Raw genomic sequence first — 16109 nt, 5'->3', positions numbered from 1 at the left:
TGCCAGAGCTGAGGCTGGGGACGCGTCTGTTCCCGGGCATCCTTCCTTGAGTTGGCCAGCCTGCCTGCTCCTCTGGTTGGAGGGGTGTTCTCCCAGCAGATTCTGTTTGCTCCCGGGGCTATCCCCTTCAGCATCTACCTGAGTTTGTTTTCATTCTTAGATAATCTCCCCTCCCCTGGACAAGAGGACCAACTTTCTATGTAAAGTGCCTCAAGTCTGAGTGAGACTAGACAGTGTTCTTTGGAAGCCTTTGCCTGGGAACTCACTCACAGAGCAAGGAGCTCTCTCTCTCCAGACACCAAGGATGTATCTCATCCTAAATACGGTAAAGCTCCTTTACACCATGATATTCATTACGATTTTCTCCTTGTGTCTGATTTTGACCTCTAAGAGAAGGAACACTTTTAATTACTCTGATATATATAGATGAAGAGAATTGTCAATAAAATGTATAACCACTGAGAAATATTGCTTTTCTGTTTGTCTCATCTGTACCCAGGTGGGTGGGTTGTACATTTACAGATGATGACCATGCTAGACGAGAGAAAGCTGAGAAGCTGGACCGACTTCTATTGAATTAATTAATTCAGCAAATAGTTAATTGAATGTCCTTCATAACCCAAGACTCTCATGGGTGCTGAAAAAGTAAAGAAATAAGACATCTTCTCTGTCTTCTCAAGTTAATGGGAGACGAAGAAGTCAAGAACTTTCCTTAAAAACTGGTCAAAGTGAGGGGGCTTCTCTGATGGCTCAGGGGTGAAGAATCCGCCTGTCAGTGCAGGAGACACGGGTTCGATCCCTGCTCCAGGAAGATCACAAATGAAGCAACCAAGCCCATGCACCACAGCTACTGAGCTGTGCTCTAAATCCCGGGAGCTACAACTACTGAAGCCCATGTGCCTGGATTTCCACAGTGAGAGAAGCCACCGCAATGAGAAGCCCGTGCGCCACAACTAGAGAAAAGCCTGTGTGCAGCACAGAAGGCCCAGCACAAAGTGATCGACCAGAGTGACTGATGGAATACATTTAAGAGTCAAGCTCTGTGCTCTTGGATTTTGAACGGAGGAAGCCGCTCATCTTGACTGGGGTGATCTGAGTGATGACACAAAGGCATGGAGTTCCGGTGGATCCGGACCTTGGAGAACAAGCAGAGGCCTGCGGAAGAGTAAGAAAGTTTCAGGGGGTTCCTGGAGAAGGAAACGATAGAGGCCAAAAGTTGATGAGAAAGCAGACAGCGTGATTTCAGAACCATTACAGAGATGGGAGGACGGACTGGTTTGGAATCAGAAGGTCCCATGTTCTGTGTGTGGGCTGCAGCTTGTGACGGGGTCGTCACCTAGAGGCTCTGAGGTTTGGTTCCTCAGGTGGGAGTGGAGGAGTCATGATGCTCCACAGGACTGGGAGCGTGGAATGCACAAGGCACGTGGTGAGTAGAGCCCCTTGGGGTGCGTGGGCTCTTGGGGCTCCCTCTGTCACGGCAGGGCAGAGCCCAGCAGGGAAGGACCTCATATCAGCCTAAGGAGAGGGGGGACTCTGGGGCAAGCACTGGGGAGGCTTCAGTATTTTCTTAATCAACTAGGGGAAATTGACTAATGCTGTCTGTGTTTTAAGCAGTCAACACCGTTTGTCTCATGAAAGATGGACCAGTAATAGAGGAGAATGAAAATAGAACATTTCGGCTCTTGCAATTACCTGTAGAAGAAAAGTCAAAACCCCTAGATTTAGAAAGTTTTCCACACAAACGTGATGCATGCATCGTGGAAATTTGAAAATTACACAAGAGAAAAAGGGGAAAATATCAGCCATGGTCCTGGCACCTACAGGCAAATAGAGTCATAAGTACCTTGGTGCAGTCTGTTCAAGGTTATTTTTGTGTAAGTTTTGTTTTGTATCACAAAATTCTGCTCACACTCAATCCTGCCTACGAAACCCCCAGCGCTTTATCGTGTGCATGATTCTACATTCCGAATCACGGCTCTTGATCCTCATTTTAAAAGCTTAGCTATTATGAATCTGTAATGAGCATTTTTGTGCCTTAAATGTTTTCCGTATTTAACAGCTTTTTCATAGGATGGAGTCCAAGAAGTGGGATTAACTGATGAAACTATACTTACACTTGTGAAGTTTGGGTAAATTTGCATACTTTCATCCATGTAAGAGGATGCCGTATATTAATTGATAATTAGTAAACAATTATTAAGGCTTCCCTGGTAGCTCAGCTGGTAAAGAATCTGCCTGCAATGAAGGAGACCTGGGTTCGATCCCTGGGTCAGGAAGAGCCCCTGGAGAAGGGATAGGCTACCCACTCCAATATTCTGGCCTGGAGAATTCCACGGACAGAGGAGCCTGGCGGGCTACCATTCATGGAGTCGTTAAGAGTCGGACATGACTGAGTGACTGAGCACAGCCCAGCAAACAATTATTCCTGCTATGTAAAATGTTTCTTAGTGTTAAGAAAATGATAGTACATTTTCATTTTAATTGGAATTTCTCTGGAAAGACTTTTCTCATGTCCTCTCTTGAATATTTCTATTATTTGAGTGATAAATAGTGATGGTTTGTCCAGAAGTTTTGTACTAAGACCTGGAGTACTTGGATCTTCCGGTTCCGACGTCATGCCTCTAATGGCTCTGCCCACTCATCCTACTCGTTTATCCATCCTCTCATCCAGTCGTTTGGAGAACCTGCTTTACGAGCCTAGGACCTCGACTCTTACAATGGCGCGCCCTGGTCTCTGCTGGGCTGAGAGCGCCACTTTCAGGGAAGCTGGAGTATGGAAACGGTAATGTGCGTGTAGGAAGGGATGGTCTAGTCCAAGTTACGTTTGCAATCTTCATGTCCTCACCTTTTTTTTTAAAGCCCCTCTCTTCTAAGCTGCCATTTGGAAGAATGTAGATAGATTCATTTGAAAATGATGAATGAGAAAGCTCTAGTCTCTAAATACTGGAGGAAAGAAAGTTATATTAATACCTTTAAGCACTAACAAGATTTAGGACAATATCAGGCACTCACACAAGGCAGAACAATAGCTTTAAGCACTGACAGAATTTAACACGACATCATCCTACTATCAGGAATATCTTTTGGACAGATCTCACCTCGGTCTCTGTTTACTGTTGGTGAATAAATCCAAGGTTCTCTCCCTCGCCTCCTTCAGCATCTAGAGGCAAGACAGCAGGGGAGGGGGATGGTCTGCAGGCCTGCCTGCAGGTTGGATGTTAGACGTCAGTGAGGGAAAGGACGGGGGTGCAGGGAGGACACCCCCTTACAAGCTCTCAGGGAAGCGGAGGCTCTTGCCCTGTTGGAACTCCGTCTATGGCATCTCCCATTTTTCAACACAACACCTACCCCGGGTGGACCAGTGTTCACAGCAGCAAATAATTACCCCAATTAATGAACTTATTCTATCTGTGTACAGACACCCATGCTCCAAGGTAATGGCTCATTTAATTAAAGCCTTCAGCCTTAATCAGGGTTACCTTATAAGTAAACCACACACATTTAAGATGCGTCGACTGAAGGCTCTGGAAGGCCTGCACGGATAAATGCTTTATCTTGATTCACTCTACTTCTCAAAATGTGAGCGTCAGTGTTTGCCGCGGAGGTGCACGTCCATGTTGACATCCTTGGATGCTCCTGGACTGGATAGGAACCCTTGTGGGCAGGAACTTGAATCGTTTGCACAGAACCATTGCTGGCAGAAGGGATGTGTATGTTCCCATCAGAGGAAGCCCAAGCCTCTTTAATACTGGGTTCAGCTCGTCTCAGCTAAAGCGAGGTGCTGAGGAAGGGATCTTGGGGGTCCGTCTTTCTCAGCTGAGTTTTGGGCTCATCAGTCCTGTGACTGTATTTATAGTGGTTTCTTCTCTGCCTTTCTCTTCCTTTCTGGAGCCTGTTTAGGGTATTTGGAAGTTTGTGACAAACGTTTCTTCTTATTTGTCCAGCTGGGTTGTCTGTGTTCAAGTAGCATTGGTTTCTGATGATTATAAACACTTGAGCAGAAATATGTGGAAGCAATGCTCAGAGTCGAGGCTCTCTCCCACCCTAAACTGGGCTGCTGCCCTCTCACGAACTGAGGGGTACAAACCGTAAAACTCTGGGAAAGGATCAATATTTCTTAGATAACATATTATGGGAGGGCTCTGACATGAATGTTATCTACGAGAATTTGCTCTGAAAAAAATCTGGTGTTCTCTGCGGGAAGCTGACTTAGACTACCGAATGCATAAAATGAATTTGAAATCAGGTCTGTTGTAGATGCAGCCTTTATTTAGGGAAATTGTCAGAATGCAGTTTAAAAATTGTGTGGTTAAATGATTTTTCTGATTTTTTTAAAAAGCCATGTTGAAGTTTTGACAAGCTCTTGGCCTATTCCCACGATTCTCCATCTGGGCACACGTAAGGATTTCTCCCTTCATTCTGCATTTGCTCTCAGACATCATTCCTTTACACAGAGCCCTCTGAACTGAGAGCGATAGAAAAGCACTTTTTTTTAATGTCAAAAGAATTCTGCGAACAAGTGTCCAGTCTCCCTAGGCACGTAATCAGGGAGGCCAATAACCTTAAAGCACGTTCTTCTGTGTTCTTTACATGCCTGTGCTTGTACAGACTGAGACAGTTCTTGCTCTGTGTCCTGTTCAGGACGGTCAATAGCACCAATGTTTTCTTTTTTTTTTGGCCACATCGTGCAGCATGTGGATCTGAGCTCCCTGACCAGGGACTGAATCCTGAACTCAATGCCTGCCTGCATTAGAAGGGCAGTCTTAACCACCGGGCCACCAGGGAAGTCCCGACTGGTTAATAAAACATCTGGGCTTATTGAACATCTTTTATTGAATTCTTGATGGGTGTCGGCTCCTGAGGAAAGGACTGTAAGACAGGATTTTATTTAACCTTTATAACGACCCTCTGAGGCAGTCTTAACCATCTAAGCCACCACTCATCAGAAGGGGAAACAGACCCAGAAACAGTTCAGTGACCAGTTGTGAGGTTTTGGCTCATTTGCATCAACTTCTGGAGTCGCAGTTGGCTTCTTTTGTGCAAGCAGGGTGATGAGACAGCTCCTGGGAAAGTTGCTATGACGTGTAAGCGGGTTGCAAACAGAGCCATGGAGCGGAGTGACCAGCGGGTGTCATGCGCTGAGTAAATTTTTAGCCTTTATTTGTTGTAGAGTAACCCCCCATTTTTTTTTTCAAAGAGCAACGTGTGCTCCTCTCAGATTGCACTGAGCACATCTGACTTCGGGAGGGCTGCCTGTGAGAAAAGGTCACGTTTGCCACCAGCTAGGCCCTGACTTTTACTTTATCAAGCATTGTTCACAATGGCAGCAGAACTGTGTCTGACTAGCTCTTTGAAGTGTGATTACAGTGTGATTTTGGCGCTAGACTTATGTGTTGTATTTTAGCTATTGAGGAGTGTGTGTGTGTGTGTGTGTGTGTGCGCACACACTGATTTATAGCTCCAGGTTGGAGCTAAGGGTTGCATAAATCGGGAGTATACAGTCCCAAGTGGTTTCTGAAACACACTTCTGGTGAAGAGTCATTGCTTTACCAAATGGATCTAAATTAGAGTTCCTGAAGAAAGACACAAATCAGTCTTACCTACTGGACTCCTGGACTTTCACATCCTGGTTGCAGGAGCTCGTGGGCCCGGCATATAAAGTGGTGATCCTACCAACTGGAATTATCTTAAAGCACAACAGCATCTCGTCTGGTGAAACTGTTTAAGGGCCACTGTACGGCAAGGTAGAGCAGAATCGAGGCGTTTCACGTGTGCATCTGATGCCTGACTCAGGTCCGGCCTGCTCATCTTCTGACCCAGGGCGACTGCGCATGTGGCTAATCAGGGTTTTACACTTAGTATCCTGTGATCATCTCCTATGGGACACAGCACAGCTTCCTTCCTTCCTACCTTTTCGTTACTCTGTTCAAAAATTAGCAATTTGCCAGGCACATCCTCCTCGCACCGGTAGGTAAGTGCTAAGTGTGGTTTAGATTCCCTGAGAACTTTCGCTGCCTTTTAGCGGGGCATGAAGTGCTTTAACAATGTTAATGTTTAAGCTCTCGATTCTGTAGACTGTGCTAAGACAGAAAAACAGTAACACAGCCTAATGTCTTGCCAGAGCGCAGTGTCTCTTCACTTCAGCTCCGTGCCAAGGTTTGTGAGCCTGAAATACAGCTAGGTAGGCTGAAACAATACGAATCTGTGAACATCTAACATAAAGACAGCATTTACCAGGAAGGCTAAAGCCACACCCGACTGCGAGGCAGCAGACCCTCAGAGAAGCCGCGTGCTGTGCTGCGCTCAGCGCATCCATCTGACTCTTTGTGACCCCAGGGACTGTAGCATGGACTCTGTCCGTAGGATTTTACAGGCATCAATACTGAAATGGGTTGCCATTTCCTTCTCCAGGGGATCTTCCCGACCCAGGGATCGAACCAAGATCTTCTGCGTCTCCCGCATTGGCAGGCAGAGTCTTTACCACTAGCGCCACCCGGGGAAATCCCTTATGACATCTGGAGTGTAACATAAACCACTTTTTTTTTTTTTTTGCACAAAAGTTAAAAAAAATTTCCTGTTTACTGTCATCTTTGTTTGCATGAACAAGGCACGTGCCCCACGTAGAAGTGAAGGATGTGCGTGAACCTAAGTTCCTTGTCACAGAGAAATTGCCATCAAGTCAACCAACTCTTCCCTAAAATGAAATAGTTTAGCAAATGTTTATTTTTATGAGCCCGCACTGTATGTTTATACTGTGTTATCTGAGCAGGATGGCAATTTTATATGATATCATATCATAAGATGTGCTGGAATTAGCCTCTGGTCTCAATTAACCGCCTTCTCACTCGACTCCTTACTGCTTTATCCTGTGGCTGAAGTGTTAGATCTGCATTTTCAAGGTTCTGAAGAATAGCTTCTGACATTTTGCACTTTCTGGGTTTAGCAAAACTTGTTTAGAAAATGTAACTGAAAAGTCAAAAAGTCTTTAATGCATTTTGAGTTTATTTTTGTGTGCGGCATTGGGAGGCCTTCCTAACTTCATTCTTCCTAACCCTAGATGTCCCAGAGGAGATGCCACAGAGGAGTGGATAGAGAAGGTGCATCCGTACAATGGGGTGTGACCCAGCCATAAAATGGAATGAAACTGGGTCACTGGTGGTGGTGTGGACGGACCTAGGGTGAAGTGAGTCTGAAGGAGAAGAACACATATCATACATCAACACACACACGTGGAATCTAGAAAAATGCTGCTGATGAACCTATCCGCAGGGCGAGAATGGAGACGCAAACGCGGAGAATGGGCTTGTGGACACAGGGAGGGAAGGAGGGGGTGGGACAAGTTGAGAGAGCTGCACTGACACATGGACCCCGTGTGCAAAGTCGTGGGGAGCTGCTGCGCAGCACAGGAGCTCAGCTCGGGCTCTGTGATGACCCCGAGGGTGGGTGGCGGGAGGCGAGGCTCCAGAGGGAGGGGATACATATGTACTTACCGCTGACGCTCGCTGTTGGACAGCACAAACAAACTAACACAGCGTCGTAGGGCAATTATCCTCCAATTAAAAAAATTCATGAAGAATCTTGAAGATCCAGTTGGGCCCATTCTAGAATGTCAGAGAAGCACGCCATCAAAACAGAGGCGTGAGTGGCTGCAGAGAGCCTGCCTGAGGCCCGGTGTCTGGGGATGGTCCCGGCTGAGCCCTGGAAGCCGCAGAGCAAGGACCTGGGCGCCTGGCCCTCGGTGGCTTCATGGTTAAATGAGTAAGGCAGGCCTTTTGCCTGGTTCGCTCTTGAGGCCTGTCCTGATATCTGATCCTTCTAAAGTATTTTCTGCTTATTCTCCACACATCATCGCCAGAACTGTTCCTATAGGAATGGTCACTAACCTAAGAGTTTTTTACATACTCAAAAGCCGTTGGGTCCCTTTTTCCATTTTAATGACAAGGGGACCAAAAGACTGCAGAGAGTCTGGGTTACAAACTAGCTTTCTCAGTGCAGAAGCCAGGTGAGTTATGCTGATGTACTTTATAGGAGCCCTTGCCGTTAGAGACTGGATTGTGTCACCCCAAATTCATACAAGGACCCTCTCACCCCTAATACTTCAGCATGTGTGTTAAGGTCTCTTCAGTCATGTCTGAGTCTTTGCCACCCCATGGACTGTAGCCCCCCAGGCTCCTCTGTCCATGGGATTCCCCAGGCGAGAACACTGGAGTAGGGTGCCATTTCCTCCTCCAGGGGGTCTCCCTGACCCAGGGATCGAAGCCACATCTCTTCTGTCTCCTGTATCACAGGCAGGTGCTTTACCACTAGGGCCACCCAGGAAGCCTTCAAGGCGTGACCTTATCTGAAAGGTGGGGTTGGGCTGATGTAGTTAGGTTACGATGGGGCCCCACTGGAGCAGGGTGGCCCCAAACCCAATGGGACAGGGTCCTCACAAAGGGGGATTCCAACCCAGGCACACACAGCTGTCAAGATGGGGACGGAGATGCGGTGATGCTTCTGGAAGCCAAGGAGCCACCAGACGCTGGGGGAGAGGCTGGGCAGACCGTCCCTCAAGGCCTCAGGAGGAGCCCACCCTTGGACACGGCGATCTCGGCCTTCCAGGCTCCAGACTCCGAGACCATACATTTTTGTTGTTTAAGCAGCCCAACCTGTGGTATTTGCTATGGCCACCCAGGCAAACCAATATGCCCGCACACTTTCTTGGGGTTGAATTTGTCTGTTATAGAATTTATGAAGGGGCCAGAGGAGCCCAACATCTTGTGGATTTGGAAATATCCGTGGCGCTAAGGCAGTCATCTTACCGAAGGCTGCACTTAACCCTTTAGCCCTTTTTACAATTTCACCTGATTTCTTCTCAGCCCCCAATCAATGGATGTCTGCTAATTTACGCACTGAACTAAGTTGGAATGGGAATGCTGCCTGTCTGTCCCCTCCCCAGAACGTAGGTACCAGCTGGGGCCAGCATACACAGCAACCAGTCACACACCACAGTCCTGACTGGTGACGAATGAAGCATCAAAGACTCAGAGTCATGAAGCCTCTTTTTATTGCCAGAGTACAGGAGACCCCAGCTTCCACACTACAGGTAGCATCTTCGTTCATTTCCCAATGGTTAGGGTTTCAGAAGAGCCTACTAGATTTAGGGCATTCTGCCCCATCTGTAGGGCTTCCCAGGTGTCACGGTGGTAGAGAATCCACCTGCCAATGTAGGAAATGCAGGAGATGCGCGTTCAGTCCCTGAGATGGGAAGATCCCCTGGAGGGCATGGCAACCCGCTCCAGTATTCTTGTGGAGAATCCCGTGGACAGAGGCACCTGGCAGGCTACAGTCCATGGGGGTCGCACCTTGCAAACTCCTGGAGGAAGGGCATTTTCGTCACAATCCTAAAGTTATCCTCTTAATTCATTTCTCAATATTTCTATCTGCAGAATTTTTAATTAGACTCAGTCCATCCCCTCACCCCCCATTTCTCTAAATCCTGGGGAAAGAAAAACAAAGCACATTTCTCTTTCACTAAATATATCCGAAAGGAGATACTGTGAAAACACTTGCAAATCGAGAGAGGTCTCCAGGTTCTGTGCTAACTGCTTTCTCAGCTCTGATGTCACCGCGAGGGATTTGGTCTGTTAACGTGCCTGGTGGTTTTTGTAACCTCGATGCTTCTGGGAACATCCAGGGTTGAAGCATCCTGGAGGGTTTGTGCCTTCTACCTGTTTGGACCACATTTCTTTGCCCTGAGACCCAGCCCTCTCTGCAGCCTGGGCTCGTGACGACGTCGGTCCTGGCGGGACTTGGAGAGGTCCCTGACTGTAGTCGTGCGGTCAGCCTCCACCTGCCTGCGTGAGTGTGTGTCGCAGGGAATGTCTGAGATCTCTTTATCGCTTCCTCTGAAATTACTCTCAGAGGTCTTTACTGCTGATAGAAAGAAAGGACCAAAGCAACAGGAAGTTTTGAGTGAAGTGAAGCTGAAGACAGGGATGGCTCTACTGTCTGTGGTTCACACCTGCGGCTGCCTCGTGTTGCCCTGGAGGAAGGCATAGCGTGAGGGTTCTGGAAACGAAAGAGAGGGGCGGGACAGCAGCAGAAGGAGCCAGAGCTCCGCAAAGAGAGGGTCCAGTCTACGGCAGACCACCCCGAGCATGCCCCATCTCAGCCGACCTCGGAAGCTAAGGAGGGTTGGGCTTGGTTAGTATCCAGTTGGGACAGGGCCCAGGTGCCAGGAGGTGACTGCCTGCCTCACTGGTAGCCATGCTCAGGGCTGGGCTTCTTGAAGAGAAGCTGGTAACCGCTCCCCCAAGTATTACGGTGGGGGCACTCTGCAGGGACCCGTGATGCCCAGTCTAGGGGCGTCGTTCCCAGCACCAGGCAGGGGGCCAGGGTGGGGTGTGCATGCCAGAAGGGTGGAAGCCCCCCACCCCCATTTAAGCAAAAACACTGGACCTCAGGGAGGAGGCGGTGCATGTGGTATTTATATCTGGAAACCAAAACATGTACATACTGTTTTCATAAGGCAAAAATAGAAAGCAACACGCAATAAAATCTTTGTTTTACGTATGTTGCAATTTATCATAGTTTGAGTACATAGAATTTTCTCTTTTAAAGTAAAGCATGGTTTATTAAAAATAATGCTGATTTCTTTTCCTTCACTGAAGAAAAAAAAAAGAAAGATGAGGGGGCAAAGAAGTGTATGCAGTATTTTAAAAATGGGAGCATGGGTTTTAAAAGTTGCAGAAACACTGACGGAGAAGTTTTCCATTTTGTCTTCCAGGATTCTCCTGCTGGTCCCGTTTATTAATCAATGACTTGCATGGAAACGTTTAGCAATGTTGACAAATACGCAAAGCATTTCAAGGTATGTGTCCTCTACATAAAGCAGGCTCCTTTACTTTGTGAAAAGCACAAAACTTGCGAGGGCGGCTGGGTTTGAACCAGAATCCTCAAAGGTCTTGATATATTGAAATGTGGGGCAATGTAGGTGCGTAGAATTCAGTTGTGATAAGTGTGTCGTGCATGCTAAGTTGCTTCAGTTGTGTCTGAGTCTTTGCGACCCATTGGACTGCGGCCCCTCAGGCTCCTCTGTCCATGGGGGTTCTCCAGGCAAGAATACTGGAGCGGGTTGCCATTTCTTTCTCCTAGGGATCTTCCTGACCCAGGGATAGAACCCACGTTTCTTACGTCTCTTGCTTTGGCAGGCGGGTTCTTTACCACTAGCGCCACTTGGGAAGCCCTGTGATAAGTGCATCTGCTCTTAAAAATCCCAGACGTATCTCAGGTGTGGGAGAATCAGAGCTGAGCTAAAGCTTCTGTGAAATAGAACTCAGAGGCTTTAGCAGACAGAATGCCAACCATGTAAGTGATGCAATGTGCTTGCTGAAGGGAACTGAGCTGCGTTAATCAAGGTATTAACTTTACAAAAGGGAGGTGCTCATCTTAATATTGATCAGAGAGGCCGTGTCTGGAGATATGAGGCAGCACACACAACATGGGGTTTAAGGGTGTGGGTTCCAGAGTCTGTTTGTGCTCAGATGCTCAGTCGTGCCCAACTCTTTGTGACCCCATGGACTGTAGCCCACCAGGCTCCTCTGTCCATGGGATTTCCCAGGCAAGAACACTGGAGAAGGGTGCCATTTCTCCAGAGTTTGTTTGCCTGGGTTCAAATCCCTCTTCTCCTCCTTCCTGGCCGAGTGAAGATGTCGAGTAAATTATTCAGCCTCTCTGAGCACCTGTCTCCACTCTGTTAAATGGGGTGATAGCAGTTATCTACCTTTCGAGATGCTTTAAGGCTGAATGGCACTCCTTAGTCTGCTCAGGCTGCCATAACAAATACCACAGTCTGGGTGACTGGAACCACAGGGGGCTGGCAGCCCCTGATCAAAGTGTGGTTGGTTGGTTCCTGGAGAGACCAGCCTTCCTGGCGTGTAGATAGACAGCTGTCCTTGCCGTGTCCTCCCCTGGCAGAGAGAGCTGCTGTCCCTTCTGGTAAGGACACTAATCCTGTGGGATCAGGGCCCCACCCGTATGACCTCATTTAACCCTAATACAGACTCCTAATACAGTCACCTGGGGCATGGGGTTCCCACATAGGAGGGAACATCACTCATATAGCAGGGGTCATAGGCTCAAAGCAAACCTGAAACCCTTTACAAGGGCATCTGACAAGGTCGGTACACATTGAATGATGGTTATTATTATCTTGATTTTGCAATTCGAATCTGGGCACTACTTCCCTTGGACGGCAGGGAGATCAAACCAGTCAATCCTAAAGGAAATCAACCCTGAATATTCACTGGAAGGACTGAGGCTGTGGCCAAAGCTCCCGTAGATGACTCATTGGAAAATACTCTGATACTGGGAAAGACTGAAGGCAGGAGGAGAAGGGGATGACAGAGGATGAGATGGTTGGATGGCGTCACTGACTCGAAGGACATGAGTTTGAGCAAAATCCAGGAGCTGGTGAAGGACAGGGAAGCCTGGCATGCTGCAGTCCACGGGGCCGCAAAGAGTCGGATATGACTGAATGACTGAACAGAAACAGCTACTGCTTTACTGAGGGCGTAAACAGACTGGAGTAGGACCCGCTTCCATGATTGTTCAGTGGATGTGAACTTCTGGGCTAAACATATAAGACTTTGGGAAGACTGCTAACCGTCCTGAAATATTCACAGGCTGTCAGATTGATGAGTTGCAAGCTTTGTCCTGGCTGTCTGTGAGTGTTAGAGCGGGAAATTACAGAGCGACTCAAAGACTCAGTGCAAGGAACGCCTTTGCAGGAGCTGTCTGTAATTCAGTGTTGAGTGATACTTCTTCTTCTTTTTTTTTTTTGAGAGGACAATTTAGTGATTGCAATCAAAAGTCTTAAGAATGTGTGTGTTTTTTAATGCTGCAATTTTATTTGGAGAACTTTTTCAGAAGGAGAGAATTCAACGTACAAATGTGTACACAGAATTTATTCCACTGTCACTTAAGATAGCAAAATCTTAGAAGCAGCCCAGCTTTCCCCAAATAAGGGATTGTATAAATAAACCAGTGCACATCTAGCAAAGAGAATATTGTGTAAGAATTTAAGTAATTTTATGTTCCTAGATGGGCTTCCCTGGTGGCTAAGTGGTAAGGAATATGCCTACAATGTAGGAGACCACATGCAATGCAGGAGACATGGGTTCAGTCCTTGGATTAGGAAGATCCCCTGGAGGAAGAAATGGCAGCCCTCTCCAGTGTTTTCGCCTGGGAAATCCCATGGACAGAGCAGCCTGATGAGTCCATGGGGTCACAGGATTCAGACACGGCTTAGTAACTAAACCACCACTACCATGCTCCTGGATATATTTGGAAGATTGAGGAAAGTATTTAAAATAATTCTGTGTTTCTCAAGATGTTCATGAACAGTTGATTAGAGAGAAGGGCAGGACCCAGGAGGAGATGTTGTGAGTAATATAATTTTTAGAAAGTTAAAAAGAAGGAAGATGGCCACATGCTATGCACGTAGGCACATGTACCGTGAGCAGATAGCCAGGAGACATGTAATGGGATTGGGTTGCCATGTCGCCTTTCCTTTTTTGTATTGTATAGTTTTTTCTTCAGATGTTTTTCATGGACAACTTATGTGAAAGTAAATATACACTTCAAAATGAAGATGGCACTTGGGGATCTGAAGACCTGAGACATTTAAAAAAGCTAAGTGATGGCCTGATTTCAGGGGAATGATGATGTGGTCTTGTAGTGGGAAAGGGCAGGAGCAGCAGCAGCTGTCCTGTGCAGCTGAGGCAGCCTCACCCACCCCAGGTTTCTCCTTGTGTTGGCGACAATCAGGGTTGCCATGGCTCCCCATCCTGGGTATCCGTATCTTTACAGTTATTACTTGTGGTTAGGATATCTTGATCAGTGCAGAACCACAGACTGTTCCCATCATGGCAGAGGCTCTGTTGGAAGGTGCTGCCTTCTAGCAACATAGGAAGTGGGCGTGTGCTGTTGAAAGAGCAGAGCTTTGTTGGCAGACCAGAGTGGATTTGAGACCCAGCTCTGCCACTTCCTAGGGGACTGGACATGATTACTGGAGTGGGTTGCCGTGCCCTCCTCCAGGGCATCTTCCTGACCCAGGGATCAAACCCACATCTCTAATGCCTCCTGCATCAGCAGGTGGGTTCTTTACCACCTGGAAGTGCCACCTGGGAAGCACTTCACTAAGGATAAGTTCATTGTAGTGCTTGAGTGGAGAGACCACTCTATTGATATTTGTTTATGAATAGGTGGAAAAGCATGTAGAGTTCCAGCACCTGGTAGTACTTCCTCAAGGGGGCCATAAGTTGGTGGATGTGTTTGAAGGGGGTTGGAGCCCAGCAGCCTTCTTTCCCACCCCCGCCCCTGCCCAGTATCAGTTCAATTGAGTCGCTCAGTCGTGTCCGACTCTTTGTGACCCCATGGACTGCAGCACACCAGGCCTCCCTGTCCGTCACCAACTCCTGGAGTTTACTCAAACTCATGTCTATTTAGTCGGTGATGCCATCCAACCATCTCATCCTCTGTTGTCCCCTTCTCCCCCCAACTTCAATCTTTCCCAGCATCAGGGTCTTTTCCAAAGAGTCAGTTCTTCACATCAGGTGGCTAAAGTATCGGAGCTTCAGCTTCAGCATCAGTCCTTCCCAGTATAGATTAGGCAATTCATTATGAAGCTTTTCAAGGCATGCTCTAATAAATATTAGGAGGATAAGGTTTCTCACAAGACACAGGCATTCGTGATATTGCTAAATGCGTGCTGCCACGAGCAATTTGTCAAGAACCCATCTATCAGTGAGCATGAGAAGTATTCTAACAGGGAAGTCAAATTGTCAAATCCCTGTCTGTATTACGTGAATGATCGGTTCTGTCTGCTTAGCAGGGCGAGCTGGGTACTCGCGTCTGTGAAATGAGTAGTCATCGTCAGTGGCTTGTCACGTCTTCAGGATCCCGACTCTGCAACAGATACGCGTGGTGGCAGAGAGAGGAGCACGTGATGAGCCAGCCTGAGAGGTCTGGAGGTGCCAGGATGTGCCCGGGAACCTGCAGGCTAGCTGGCGGTGCCGCGCGGACAGATTCAGTCATTCCATCTCTGCGCTGCTCCTCTCTGCATCTGGGACCTCTCTTGTGTTAGGTTTGAATCTCTCATTTGAATTCTGCTGGGGCTCCTGGTTTCGTCCGGATCCATCCCTGCTTCATCTGTGTATCTGTCACCCCTTCCCACATCCATTTTAATGATCCCATTTCTGCCACATTTTTTTTTTTTTTTTGGCACTAGGGCTCTTTGTAATGGGGCCCGGAGAATATTCTATTTCTCCTGATTAAATATGTTAGATTTTTCTTTTTTTCAGGGCCTTGTTGAGTTCTTTTAATTTCCTCCTGTTTATTACTTTTCTTCTCAATGACGTTACTATGCCTCGAGTTCCTCTCCTGTGCGTGTGTGTGCGAGTGCGCACGCGCCTGTGTGTGCGTGCCTTTAATTACTTGCAAATGAGCACATAGGGGGATGAAAGAGCCCGCGGAGAGAAGCGTGGCTGACTTGCCAGCCCCTGACTTCAGTCTAAGACCTCACTTCGGTCCGTGATGAAACATCGTGAATCCACTCGGGTCGCCCTTTCAGAGCAGCTTTGGAAAACAGATATTGGGTTTGGGGGCGGGGCGGGGGGTGGGGAGCTTGTCAAAACTGCCTGATTAAGAAGCTGGCACAAGCCATCCTTTCTTCTTGGCTTCTGGCCCCCAGCATCGTTCACGGGGCTCCTCCGCCAACCGCCCCGAGACGCACTGTGCCGGCCTCGCCTCCCGGCTCCACTGAACGGAATCCTTCGTCCCCAGGGCAGCGCTCTCTGGCTCCATCACACGCCCCGTCTAAGCATCCTGCCGTGTGATTTCTCCAAGGGGACAGATGTCTTGTGTGGCTAACTTGTTTACTTTGCTAGACAGTATGTAGCGGGTTACTGACAGTGGGTCGCTTGGGCCGGGGGCTTCTCGGGAGGTCGTTTGCAGGCGGAGTCTCCAGTCCTGCTCGGTGGGAAACCGTTAGCTCCGCCCACCTGTCAAAGGTAGGCTCGCTCCAAGGTGATGAAACCTGAAAGGAAGGCTCCAAGGTGATGAAACCT

At 47.9% G+C, this 16109-nt stretch overlaps 1 long non-coding RNA gene across 3 annotated transcripts in view; it reads left to right on the top strand.

The window, feature by feature from the left end:
• Window positions 1-15337, top strand: part of LOC147362072 (uncharacterized) — a 41987-nt gene extending 26650 nt beyond the window's left edge. Inside the window, exons 3-4 of one of the 3 annotated variants that reach the window (XR_015137758.1) lie at window positions 10769-10852; window positions 14876-15337. This is a non-coding gene — a long non-coding RNA (uncharacterized LOC147362072). Of the gene's footprint in view, window positions 1-10768; window positions 10853-11760; window positions 11980-14872 lie in introns of those variants that run through there. The other 2 variants (XR_015137756.1, XR_015137757.1) reach the window with 2 other exon arrangements.
• Window positions 15338-16109: the final 772 nt, after the last annotated feature.

The sequence above is a fragment of the Bos grunniens genome, chromosome 12 (assembly GCF_055505025.1).
Source record: "Bos grunniens cultivar Pamir isolate PY7600 chromosome 12, Bosgru_T2T1.0, whole genome shotgun sequence".
NCBI classification, from domain to species: domain Eukaryota; kingdom Metazoa; phylum Chordata; class Mammalia; order Artiodactyla; family Bovidae; genus Bos; species Bos grunniens.
Note: the sequence above shows the minus strand (reverse complement) of the source record. Positions and strands in the feature narration are given on the sequence as shown.